Below are 14195 nucleotides of genomic sequence, written 5' to 3'. Positions count from 1 at the left end.
CCATGAAGAGATGTGTGTAGTTTGGAGATAATGGGTTTCCCTTCACTGTTCCAAGGGTCTGGAGGTCAAATGTCAAATAGAAAAGAGTTTTTAGTGAGAACTAGTTGCTCAAGCTGAATGTTATCATTTGTTGTCGCTGGTTGGAGAGGAAGAACTAGAGGGCCACCTTATCTCCATCATTCAGAATGCTAGTCCTTCACTTATATCGTGTATATTTTGTAATTTCATTTGAAAGTCAGTGGTGTCTTTTCAAATAGCTTGACATCTGTTTGACTAATGGATAAATGTGAGAGTCCACATCAGACTGTTAGGGAGCCGGTACCTGAAACGACAGGTCTGATTTGTCAACCTTAAACAGGACCATAAAAGGATTGAAACTGGAGGTTTTGGGACAAAGATATTTACATTTCTGTTCTGTCAACCATTTATTTTGTAGTCCTTTATCGATGACTTTTTATTCACTTCGATTTTATAGTTGGAGGTATCATCAAACATCTATTTATTGTAAATAAATAAATAATAATTCATTGTAAATACTATCAAATCAAATGTATTTATATAGCCCTTCGTACATCAGCTGATATCTCAAAGTGCTATACAGAAACCCAGCCTAAAACCCCAATCAGCAAGCAATGCAGGTGTAGAAGCACGGTGGCTAGGAAAAACTCCCTAGAAAGGCCAAAACCTAGGAAGACACCTAGAGAGGAACCAGGCTATGTGGGGTGGCCAGTCCTCTTCTGGCTGTGCCGGGTGGAGATTTTAACAGAACATGGCCAAGATGTTCAAATGTTCATAAATGACCAGCATGGTCTAATAATAATAAGGCAGAACAGTTGAAACTGGAGCAGCAGCACGGCCAGGTGGACTGGGGACAGCAAGGAGTCATCATGTCAGGTAGTCCTGGGGCATGGTCCTAGGGCTCAGGTCCTCCGAGAGAGAGAAAGAAAGAGAGAATTAGAGAGAGCGCACTTAAATTCACACAGGACACCGAATAGGACAGGAGAAGTACTCTAGATATAACAAACTGACCCTAGCCCCCCGACACATAAACTACTGCAGCATAAATACTGGAGGCTGAGACAGGAGGGGTCAGGAGACACTGTGGCCCCATCCGAGGACACCCCGGACAGGGCCAAACAGGAAGGATATAAGCACAGCCCCCACACCACGTGAGGGATATCTTCAACCACCAACATACCATCCTGAGACGAGGCTGAGTATAGCCCACAAAGATCTCCGCCATGGCACAACCCAATATGTTTAATATATATTATTAGGAATCACTAATCCCACCTCCTTATCTGATCATTAAGTCATCAGAGCATTTGTTCGACTCCTGGATGGTTGACGTTGTAAATGTGGACGCTCACTGCGTCTCTGTAGTTAGTTGTCAGTCATTTTTCATATTGACTTGAAAGGGTGTTTGTAACTGTATATGTTACAAAGGAAAAACCCTTTGCTTAAAACATCCGTTCACTAGAAAGCTGTTTTATCTGATGAGTTAGAAACAAGAAAGATCTAGGAGTTTGGATGAGAACTTCACTAGTCCTGTTGAGAATCTGGAGAAGACGATTGAGTTGATGTTTTATTATGGGCATAAGGCTGGGTTTTTTCCTTTAGAGGCCATAAGAGTTGCTACGGGGTACATTCCTGTCTGTCTTGGACTACAGTGTTGTAATTTCTATGCAGACCTCATGCACTACCCTGAAGGCACATGATGCTGTGTTTCACGCAGCTCTTAGGTTTATTATCTACCTACACCATAAATACAGGGCATTCAGATCCAATTGTTCCACATTTTGATACGTGACAGCCTTATTCTGAAATGGATTATTGTTTTTTTTCTCTCATCAATCTATACACAATAACCCATAATGACCATGTAAAAATAGGTTTTTTAGAATTTTTTTGAAATTTATATTTACAAAAAAAAACACTGAAATATTGCATTTGCATAAGTGTTCAGACCATTTACTCAGTACTTTATTGAAGCATCTTTGGCAGCGATTACAGCCTCGAGTCTTCTTGGGTATGACGCTACAAGCTTGGCACTCCTTTGTTGAGTTTCTCCTCTTCTTCTCAAGCTCTGTCAGGTTGGATGGGGGCATCGCTGCAGAATTTCTTTGGTACCCTTCCCCAGACCTGTGCCTCGACACAATCCTGTCTCTGAGCTCTACGGTCAATTCCTTCAACCTCATGGCTTGGTTTTTGCTCTGACATGCACTGTCAACTGTAGGACCTTATATAGACAGGTGCTTGCCTTTGCAAATAATGTCCAATCAATTGAATTTACCTCAGGTGGACTCCAATCAAAATTGTAGAAACATCTCAAGAATGATCAATGGAAACAGGATACACCTAAGATCAATTTCTAGTCCCATAGCAAAAGATCTGAATTTTATTTTTATTTATAAACATTTCTATAAAACTGTTTTTGCTTTGTCATTATGGGGTGTTGTTTGTAGATTGATTGGGGAAAAATACAATACATCAATTCTAGAATAAGGCTATAATGTAACAAAATGTGGAAAAAGGGTCTGAATACTTTCTGAATGCACGGCATCTCCTCTCTCTCTCAGCTCTCTCTCTCTCTCTCTCTCTCAGCTCTCTCTCTGTCTGTCTCTCTCTGTCTCTCTCTCTCAGCTCTCTCTGTCTCTCTGTCTCTCTCTCAGCTCTCTCAGCTCTCTCTCTCTCAGCTCTCTCTCTCTCAGCTCTCTCTCTCAGCTCTCTCTCAGCTCTCTCTCAGCTCTCTCTCTCAGCTCTCTCTCTCTCAGCTCTCTCTCTCTCTCTCAGCTCTCTCTCTCTCAGCTCTCTCTCTCAGCTCTCTCTCTCTCAGCTCTCTCTCTCTCTGTCGCTCTCTCTCAGCTCTCTCTCAGCTCTTTCTCTCAGCTCTCTCTCTCTCAGCTCTTTCTCTCTGCTCTCTCTCTCAGCTCTCTCTCAGCTCTCTCTCTCAGCGCTCTCTCAACTTCTCAGCTCTCTCTCTCTCAGCTCTCTCTCTATCCCTCTCTCTCTCTCAGCTCTCTCTCTCAGCTCTCTCTCTCTCAGATCTCTCTCTCAGCACTCTCTCTCTGCTCTCTGCTCTCTCTGCTCTCTCTCTCTCTCCCTCTCAGCTCTCTCTCTCTCAGCTCTCTCTCTCAGCTCTCTCTCTCTCAGCTCTCTCTCTCTCTCAGCTCTCTCTCTCTCTCTCAGCTCTCTCTCTCTCAGCTCTCTCTCTCTCAGCTCTCTCTCTCATCTCTCTCTCTCAGCTCTCTCTCTCTCAGCTCTCTCTCTCTCAGCTCTCTCTCTCTTCAGCTCTCTCTCAGCTCTCTCTCAGCTCTCTCAGCTCTCTCTCTCTCTCTCTCTCTCTCAGCTCTCTCTCTCAGATCTCTCAGCTCTCTCTCTCAGCTCTCTCTCAGCTCTCTCTCTCAGCTCTCTCTCTCTCAGCTCTCTCTCTCTCAGCTCTCTCTCTCTCTCAGCTCTCTCTCTCTCTCAGCTCTCTCTCTCTCTGTCTCTCTCTCTCTCAGTTCTCTCTCTCTCAGCTCTCTCTCAGCTCAGCTCTCAGCTCTCTTAGCTCTCTCTCAGCTCTCTCTCTCAGCTCTCTCAGCTCTCTCAGCTCTCTCTCTCTCAGCTCTCTCTCTCTCAGCTCTCTCTCTAGCTCTCTCTCTCTCAGCTCTCTCTCAGCTCTCTCTCTCTCTCTCAGCTCTCTCTCTCTCTCAGCTCTCTCTCTCTCTCTGCCAGCTCTGTCTCTCTCTGCCAGCTTTCAGCTCTGTCTCTCTCTCTCTGCCAGCTTTCAGCCCTGTCTCTCTCTCTCTGCCAGCTTTCAGCTGTTTCTCTCTCTCTGCCAGCTCTCAGCTATGTCTCTCTCTCTCTCTCTGCCAGCTCTCATCTCAGTCGTCTCTCTCTCTCTGCCAGATGTCAGCTCAGTCTCTCTCTGCCAGCTCTCAGCCCAGTCTCTCTCTCTGCCAGCTCTCAGCCCAGTCTCTCTCTCTGCCAGCTCTCAGCTCAGTCTGTCTTTGTTTTAGACCACATTGTTGCTTTGATATCCACCACAGGACAGGAAGAGATGGTCCTCTGTGTTGGACCAGCCGGTTAGGCTAGCTACTGTTGTCTAAGCTCCTCAGCATTGTGGACCTGAAGGCTACCGTAGTAGCAGACTGACTGACTGGCACAGATTTGTTTTTTTAACTGTGTGGTTGTGAATGACCGTTTGATTAATGAGCTAACGTCTGACCGCCCTATTCTGAAGGAACTGAAGGACTTGTTTGTCTGGTGACATGGGGAAACTTTGTAACACTTTATTAAGAAAACAGGAAGATCCCCTCATCTGTGATCTGAGCAATCAAGTGTGTGCGGCGTGACTGCTGACGGTAAAATCTTTGCGTCCTCTTATAAGAATGTTACAACAACAGGAAGAGGGCTCTTGAGTCATAGACACACAGCACAGCAACTATTGAGACTACTGACATGTAGCCTGATGTGATGTATAGCTTGAGCACATACAGCCTACACTGAAAACAACTAAGCCGGGTGACTGGAGCCGGGTGACCACAAAATGTAGAACATGTCATTTCAGAGATTCTCTAGCTACATTCCAGCTGAAGATCCACACAGCTGTAGATTCACACAGCTGTAGATTCACACAGCTGTAGATTCACATAGCTGAAGATTCACACAGCTGAAGATTCACACAGCTGTAGATCCACACAGCTGTAGATTCACACAGCTGTAGATTCACACAGCTGTAGATTCACATAGCTGTAGATTCACACAGCTGTAGATTCACATAGCTGTAGATTCACATAGCTGTAGATTCACATAGCTGTAGATTCACACAGCTGTAGATTCACACAGCTGTAGAGTCACATAGCTGTAGATTCACATAGCTGAAGATCCACACAGCTGTAGATTCACACAGCTGTAGATTCACATAGCTGTAGATTCACACAGCTGTAGATTCACATAGCTGTAGATTCACATTTACATTTATATTTAAGTCATTTAGCAGACGCTCTTATCCAGAGTGACTTACAAATTGGTGAATTCACCTTCTGACATCCAGTGGAACAGCCACTTTACAATAGTGCATCTAAATCATTTAAGGGGGGGTGAGAAGGATTACTTTATCCTATCCTAGGTAGCTTTATCCTATCCTAGGTATATTCAGCTGTATATTCACACAGCTGTATATTCACACAGCTGTATATTCACACAGCTGAAGATCCAGACAGCTGTAGATTCGCATGGCTGTAGATTCACACAGCTGTTGTATGAATGTTCTGAATGAGTGAAACGAGTTGTAGGATATGAGTGTTGTGTGTTTCGGGGCCACAGCTGTTTTTTTTTGTTTTTATTTCACCTTTATTTAACCAGGTAGCCAGTTGAGAACAAGTTCTCATTTACAACTGAGACCTGGCCAAGATAAAGCAAAGCAGTGCGACACAAACAACAATACAGAGTTACACATGGAATAAACAACTGTACTGTCAATGATACAGTAGAAATTATCTATATCCAGTGTGTGGAAATGAAGTACGGAGGTGAGGCAATAAATAGGCAATAAATGCATAGTCAGAGTTGCAAAGAAAAAGCCAAAGACATATCTCAGACTGGCCAATAAAAAGAAAAGATGGACAAAAGAACACAGACACTGGACAGAGGAACATCCCGGAGTCGCCTCTTCACTGTTGACTTTGAGACTGGTGCTTTGCAGGTAATATTTAATGAAGCTGTCATTTGAGGCGTCTGTTTCTAAAACTAGACACTCTTATTTACTTGTCCTCTTGCTCAGTTGTGCACCGGGGCCTCCCACTCCTCTTTCTATTCTGGTTAGAGCCAGTTTGCGCTGTCGAGATCTTCAGTTTCTTGACAATTTCTCGCATGGAATAGCCTTCATTTCTCAGAACAAGAATAGACTGACGAGTTTCAGAAGAAAGGTTTTGAGCCTGTAATTGAACCCAGAAATGCTGATGCTCCAGATACTTAACTAGTTCAAAGAAGGCCAGTTTTATTGCTTCTTTAATCAGAACAACAGTTTTCAGCTGTGCTAACATATTTGCAAATGGGTTTTCTAATGATCAATTATCCTTATTTATGATCAACTTGGATTAGCTAACATGCCATTGGAGGGATGGTTGCTGATAAATGGGCCTCTGTACGCCTACAGTGAGGAGAACAAGTATTTGATACACTGCCGATTTTCCAGGTTTCCCTACTTACAAAGCATGTAGAGGTCTGTCATTTTTATCATAGGTACACTTCAACTGTGAGAGACAGAATCTAAAACAAAAATCCTGAAAATCACATTGTATGATTTTTAAGTAATTAATTAGCATTTTATTGCATGACATAAGTATTTGATACATCAGAAAAGCAGAACTTAATATTTGGTACAGAAACATTTGTTTGCAATTACAGAGATCATATGTTTCCTGTAGTTCTTGACCAGGTTTGCACACACTGCAGCAGGGATTTTGGCCCACATACAGACCTTCTCCAGATCCTTCAGGTTTCGGGGCTGTCGCTGGGCAATACGGAGTTTCAGCTCCCTCCAAAGATTTTCTATTGGGTTCAGGTCTGGAGACTGGCTAGGCCACTCCAGGACCTTGTGATGCTTCTTACGGAGCCACTCCTTAGTTGTCCTGGCTGTGTGTTTCGGGTCGGACGTTTCTCTAGGTTCAATAAGTAACATTTTTTAATAAATGTAGTAATTTCTGTGAATAATGAACCTCTTGGTGAGGAATATTTCTTAGAGTAAAGGAGAAAGTGCATCTCTGTCTCTACCTCCCTGTTATGCAGTGACCACATACACGCTCCTCTTTGGGTAGCCATGTCGTTTTATGTCTGCCGGTTTCTATTGCCAATCGGTGGTCACTCAGCCTGTACTTGGTAAGGATCTGTCTCTGCTTCGTATCTCTGACAGAGTAGAGATAATCAGCCAATTCATATTCTCTGTTTTAGGGTCAGATAGCAATTTAGTCGGCTTTGGGATTTTGTTTGGTTTTTCCAATGTTGTAAATATGATTCCTTTGATTGGTTTATGATTTTGTTTATTGGAATTCTTTCTTTTGAAGTAGTTCTGGTGTCAGCTTGGTTGGCGAGGTCCAACATCAGCTGACTGAGAGGGCTCGTTCTGGGCTCAGCTCTTGGGTTTGAAGTGCTTTATATACTTGAATTTAGCCCAAAACATTGTATGATATTTTCTGTATTTTCATTACCACTGGAAAACAACCCAATTCTGCCCTACATTAGTTGGTCTATTTCTCTGGACAGAATTCTGCATGTTTCAACTGGATGTTTGTGCCACATTTTAAGGTCCAGTTTATTGAGTGGCCCCCAAACCTCACTTCCATAAAGAGCTAATGGTAGGATTACACTGTCAAATATTTTGGTCCAAATTCTAATTGGGATGTTGATTTTGAATAATTTGTTTTTTATTGCATGCAATTCTCTGCAGGCATTCTCTTTGAGTTCATTCACTGCCATATTAAAGTTTCCGGTGCAGATATGGTCACAATTCAAAATGCTACAGAAAACCTTTCCCAAGAAAACCTTGCTGTTTGCGCAAATTCCCCTGTAATTATTGGGGTCTGATTTGTCTCCACTTTTGTTGATAGTGGAGATGAGCCCCTGGTTCCAGACCTCAGGGAAGTAGCCAGAAGATAGTTGAATTATCTAAGTGTGTTACTATATTGCATTTTGCAACTCAGGTGTGCTGTTTTTCAGCATTTCATTTCTGATGTTCTCTAGACCACAAGCCTTCTTTGGTTTTATAGGTTCCAGGTTTTCATTTAGTTCCTGTTGGGTTATTGGGTAATCGAATGGATTTTGGTTGTTACATTTTTGTTGTATGTCTTTTTGTGAGATGTGTTTGTATAGATTACCAAAATAAGTTTTCCAAATTCCTTCATCTTTGTCGTGTTTAAATTGTTCCACATGTCCCAGAACTGATTTTGGTCAATTGCGTTTTCAATTTCATCAAGTGTCTTGTTGGTATAATTCAATTCCTTGTGTTTCAGTGTATGTTTCTACTGTTTCAGAGTTTCACAGTATTCATAGCGTAGCTCTGGGTTGTTTTGCTGCTTATGTTTTTCATTTGATATTTGTCTTCAGTGTTTTCTAATTGTTTTACTTTCGTTATCAAACCATTTTTCAGAACCGTTTTGTTTTTTGTGTCATTTCAAATGTGCTTTTGATGCTTTTGGCGACCTGTATAGAGTTCATCCTTTATTTGAGTTTAATGTGTCAATGAATCCCTCTGCACTGCCCATCTGTACGATTGGTTCATGTTGTAGAGTTTATTGGGCTGTTTTTTTAAATGAATATTGCTGGTTCATTTCTTCAGAAACACTGATCTGACTGTGATCTGACAATGGTGTCTGTGGTCTGACGTGGACCCCTCCTCCGTTAGTACATTCAAATCATTCACTGTCAGCATAATCGACTACACTTGTCCCAAGAGCTGAGCAGTAAGTAAAGCGACCTAAAGAGTCCCCTCTGATTCTACCATAAAGTACAGGCCTAAGACTTGTCAGAGATGCACTAACTCCTTCCCGTAGGACTACTGTACAAGGAGGGTGGTTACTGTTGGGGATTAATCAGAATTAGTTGGGTAACATAGATAGCATATCATGAAAATAAAACATCCTAACTCCTTCCCGTAGGACTACTGTACAAGGAAGGTGGTTACCTCCCTCATCAGAACCTGTTCTCACATTGACATCTCCACAAAGAAGCACTGAAATGTAATGGTTTCTGTCTGGAGATTATCCAAAAACAGACCATCCTAATATGAAGAATCTGAAGGAGGAGCACAAGCTGCACATATGTATACATCATTGTCACAATAGATTGAACCTTTGTTGGGTTTTAGCCAAATGTGATTAGTACCTTTTTTTCATATCATTCAGCGCTAAGTCCTGCTCATGCCAAATGATGATCAAATCACATTTTATTTGTCACATACACATGGTTATCAGATGTTAATGGTCACATACACATGGTTAGCAGATGTTATTGGTCACATACACATGGTTAGCAGATGTTATTGGTCACATACACATGGTTAGCAGATGTTATTGGTCACATACACATGGTTAGCAGATGTTATTGGTCACATACACATGGTTAGCAGATGTTATTGGTCACGTACACATGGTTAGCAGATGTTATTGGTCACATACACAGGTTAGCAGATGTTAATGGTCACATACACATGGTTTGCAGATGTTATTGGTCACATACACATGGTTAGCAGATGTTATTGGTCACATACACATGGTTAGCAGATGTTAATGGTCACATACACATGGTTAGCAGATGTTATTGGTCACGTACACATGGTTAGCAGATGTTATTGGTCACGTACACATGGTTAGCAGATGTTATTGGTCACGTACATGGTTAGCAGATGTTATTGGTCACGTACACATGGTTAGCAGATGTTATTGGTCACGTACACATGGTTAGCAGATGTTATTGGTCACGTACACATGGTTAGCAGATGTTATTGGTCTCATACACATGGTTAGCAGATGTTATTGGTCATCTGGTTAGCAGATGTTAATGGTCACATACGCATGGTTAGCAGATGTTAATGGTCACATACACATGGTTAGCAGATGTTAATGGTCACATACACATGGTTAGCAGATGTTAATGGTCACATACGCATGGTTAGCAGATGTTAATGCGAGTGTAGTGAAATGCTTGTGCTTCTAGTTCCGACAGTGCAGTAATATCTAACAGGTAATCTAACAATGCCCCAACAACTACCCAATACACACAAATCTAAGTAAAGGGTGGAATAAGAATATGTACATATAAATATATGGATGAGCAATGACCGAGCGGCATAGGCAAGATTCAATAGATGGTATAAAATACAGTATATACATATGAGATGAGTGATATAGGGTGTGTAAACAAGGATGCTGTCCTGAGGTGGGTCTGGTAGAGCTGTGTTGTAATGGACCGGGCCTAGTGGAGCTGTGTTGTAATGGACCGGGCCTAGTGGAGCTGTGTTGTAATGGACCGGGCCTAGTGGAGCTGTGTTGTAATGGACCGGGCCTAGTGGAGCTGTGTTGTAATGGACCGGGCCTAGTGGAGCTGTGTTGTAATGGACCGGGCCTAGTGGAGCTGTGTTGTAATGGACCGGGCCTAGTGGAGCTGTGTTGTAATGGACCGGGCCTAGTGGAGCTGTGTTGTAATGGACCGGGCCTAGTGGAGCTGTCCTGAGGTGGGTCTGGTAGAGCTGTGTTGTAATGGACCGGGCCTAGTGGAGCTGTGTTGTAATGGACCGGGCCTAGTGGAGCTGTGTTGTAATGGACCGGGCCTAGTGGAGCTGTGTTGTAATGGACCGGGCCTAGTGGAGCTGTCCTGAGGTGGGTCTGGTAGAGCTGTGTTGTAATGGACCGGGCCTAGTGGAGCTGTGTTGTAATGGACCGGGCCTAGTGGAGCTGTGTTGTAATGGACCGGGCCTAGTGGAGCTGTCCTGAGGTGGGTCTGGTAGAGCTGTGTTGTAATGGACCGGGCCTAGTGGAGCTGTGTTGTAATGGACCGGGCCTAGTGGAGCTGTGTTGTAATGGACCGGGCCTAGTGGAGCTGTGTTGTAATGGACCGGGCCTAGTGGAGCTGTGTTGTAATGGACCGGGCCTAGTGGAGCTGTCCTGAGGTGGGTCTGGTAGAGCTGTGTTGTAATGGACCGGGCCTAGTGGAGCTGTGTTGTAATGGACCGGGCCTAGTGGAGCTGTGTTGTAATGGACCGGGCCTAGTGGAGCTGTCCTGAGGTGGGTCTGGTAGAGCTGTGCTGTGTTGGGACTGGTCTTGTGGGACTGGTCTTGTAGAACTGTGCTGTAATAAGCCGTGTCTGGCTATTCTGGTGGGGGTACTGTTGATGTGCGTGGGTCCCTGCCAAGAGTTGCATCCTTTAGGTCCATAGCAAAGGTTCTGATACTGTCTTGTTCAAGGTGTATATTATCGTGTAAGTGTTCACAGGTCAGATGAGTGGGATGGTGAGCCATTCTGACGTTGAGCAATGAGGCACAGTCCACAGTGATCTCTTGATTCATTTAATGTCAATCAACTGTCCTGGGGAGTCTTTTCTTGGTAGGAGGGTGGACACTACTATAGTGGTTGTTGGGAACATGACCTGTGCCCACTCTTGGTAGGAGGGTGGTAGGTTGACCTGGGCTGGAGCAGACTGGGAGGCTGGTAGGTTGACCTGGGCTGGAACAGACTGGGAGGCTGGTAGGTTGACCTGGGCTGGAACAGACTGGGAGGGTGGTAGGTTGACCTGGGCTGGAACAGACTGGGAGGCTGGTAGGTTGACCTGGGCTGGAGCAGACTGGGAGGCTGGTAGGTTGACCTGGGCTGGAACAGACTGGGAGGCCGGTTGGTTGACCTGGGCTGGAACAGACTGGGAGGCTGGTAGGTTGACCTGGGCTGTGGCAGACTGGGAGGCTGGTAGGTTGACCTGGGCTGTGACAGACTGGGAGGCTGGTAGGTTGACCTGGGCTGGAACAGACTGGGAGGTTGACCTGGGCTGGAGCAGACTGGGAGGCTGGTAGGTTGACCTGGGCTGGAACAGACTGGGAGGCTGGTAGGTTGACCTGGGCTGGAGCAGACTGGGAGGCTGGTTGGTTGACCTGGGCTGTGGCAGACTGGGAGGCTGGTAGGTTGACCTGGGCTGGAACAGACTGGGAGGCCGGTTGGTTGACCTGGGCTGGAACAGACTGGGAGGCTGGTAGGTTGACCAGGCTGGAGCAGACTGGGAGGCTGGTAGGTTGACCTGGGCTGGAGCAGACTGGGAGGCTGGTAGGTTGACCTGGGCTGGAGCAGACTGGGAGGTTGACCTGGGCTGGAGCAGACTGGAAGGCTGGTAGGTTGACCTGGGCTGGAGCAGACTGGTAGGTTGACCTGGGCTGAAGCAGACTGGGAGGCTGGTATTCTGGGCTGGAGCAGACTGGGAGGCTGGTAGGTTGACTTGGGCTGGAGCAGACTGGGAGGTTGACCTGGGCTGAAGCAGACTGGGAGGCTGGTAAGTTGAACTGGGCTGGAGCAGACTGGGAGGCTGGTATTCTGGGCTGGAGCAGACTGGTAGGTTGACCTGGGCTGGAGCAGACTGGGAGGCTGGTAGGTTGACCTGGGCTGGAGCAGACTGGGAGGCTGGTAGGTTGACCTGGGCTGGAGCAGACTGGGAGGCTGGTAGGTTGACCTGGGCTGGAGCAGACTGGGAGGCTGGTAGGTTGACCAGGCTGGAGCAGACTGGGAGGCTGGTAGGTTGACCTGGGCTGGAGCAGACTGGGAGGCTGGTAGGTTGACCTGGGCTGGAACAGACTGGGAGGCTGGTAGGTTGACCTGGGCTGTGGCAGACTGGGAGGCTGGTTGGTTGACCTGGGCTGGAACAGACTGGGAGGTTGACCTGGGCTGGAACAGACTGGGAGGCTGGTAGGTTGACCTGGGCTGGAGCAGACTGGGAGGCTGGTTGGTTGACCTGGGCTGGAACAGACTGGGAGGTTGACCTGGGCTGGAGCAGACTGGGAGGTTGACCTGGGCTGGAGCAGACTGGGAGGTTGACCTGGGCTGGAACAGACTGGGAGGCTGGTAGGTTGACCTGGGCTGGAGCAGACTGGGAGGTTGACCTGGGCTGGAGCAGACTGGGAGGTTGACCTGGGCTGGAGCAGACTGGGAGGTTGACCTGGGCTGGAGCAGACTGGGAGGTTGACCTGGGCTGGAGCAGACTGGGAGGCTGGTTGGTTGACCTGGGCTGGAGCAGACTGGGAGACTGGTTGGCTAACCTGGGCTGGAACAGACTGGGAGGCTGGTTGGTTGACCTGGGCTGTGACAGACTGGGAGGCTGGTTGGTTGACCTGGGCTGGAGCAGACTGGGAGGCTGGAAGGTTGACCTGGGCTGGAGCAGACTGGGAGGTTGACCTGGGCTGGAGCAGACTGGGAGGCTGGTTGGTTGACCTGGGCTGGTTGGTTGACCTGGGCTGGAGCAGACTGGGAGGCTGGTTGGTTGACCTGGGCTGGTTGGTTGACCTGGGCTGGAGCAGACTGGGAGGCTGGTTGGTTGACCTGTGCTGGGGCAGACTGGGAGGCCGGTTGGTTGACCTGGGCTGGAACAGACTGGGAGGCTGGTAGGTTGACCTGGGCTGGAACAGACTGGGAGGCTGGTTGGTTGACCTGGGCTGGAGCAGACTGGGAGGTTGACCTGGGCTGGAGCAGACTGGGAGGCTGGTAGGTTGACCTGGGCTGGAGCAGACTGGGAGGCTGGTAGGTTGACCTGGGCTGGAACAGACTGGGAGGCTGGTAGGTTGACCTGGGCTGGAGCAGACTGGGAGGCTGGTTGGTTGACCTGGGCTGGGGCAGACTGGGAGGCTGGTTGGTTGACCTGGGCTGGAGCAAACTGGGAGGCTAGTAGGTTAACCTACTCTGGAGCAGACTGGGAGGTTCGTTGGAGGTTAGGAGGTGCAGCTCGGTTTCCGGCCCAAAATCTTTTCTGGATTTTGATAATTAGTGGGTATCGGCCTAATTCTGCTCTCTGTGCATCTCTCTCTTTCTGTATCAATTCAATTCAAGGGGCTTTATTGGCATGGGTAACGTGTTAACATCGCCAAAGCAAGTAAGGTAGATAATATATAAAGTGAAATAAACAATAAAAATTAACAGTAGACATCACCCATACAGAAGTTTCAAAACAATAAAGACATTACAAATGTCATTATATATATATATATATATATATATACAGTGTTTTTGCAATGTACAAATGGTAAAGGACACAAGATAAAATAAATAAGCATAGATATGGGTTGTATTTACAATGGTGCGTGTTCTTCACTGGTTGCCCTTTTCTCGGGCAACAGGTCACAAATCTTGCTGCTGTGATGCACACTGTGGAATTTCACCCAGTAGATATGGGAGTTTTTCAAAATTGGATTTGTTTTCGAATTCTTTGTGGATCTGTGTAATCTGAGGGAAATATGTCTCTCTAATATGGTCATACATTGGGCAGGAGGTTAGGAAGTGCAGCTCAGTTTCTACCTCATTTTGTGGGCAGTGAGCACATAGCCTGTCTTCTCTTGAGAGCCATGTCTGCCCACGGCGGCCTTTCTCAATAGCAAGGCTATGCTCGCTGAGTCTACATAGTCAAAGCTTTCCTTAATTTTGGGTCAGTCACAGTGGTCAGGTATTCTCCCGCTGTGTACTCTCTGTGT

The 14195-nt window shown here is 46.3% G+C and overlaps 1 pseudogene; it reads left to right on the top strand.

Annotated features, from left to right (window-relative positions):
* The window catches only part of LOC135530747 (SH2/SH3 adapter protein Nck1-like), a 54625-nt pseudogene that overhangs the window by 6044 nt on the left and 34386 nt on the right, over window positions 1-14195 (top strand).

The sequence above is a fragment of the Oncorhynchus masou genome, unplaced genomic scaffold, assembly GCF_036934945.1.
Source record: "Oncorhynchus masou masou isolate Uvic2021 unplaced genomic scaffold, UVic_Omas_1.1 unplaced_scaffold_1411, whole genome shotgun sequence".
Taxonomy (NCBI): Eukaryota; Metazoa; Chordata; class Actinopteri; order Salmoniformes; family Salmonidae; genus Oncorhynchus; species Oncorhynchus masou.
Note: the sequence above shows the minus strand (reverse complement) of the source record. Positions and strands in the feature narration are given on the sequence as shown.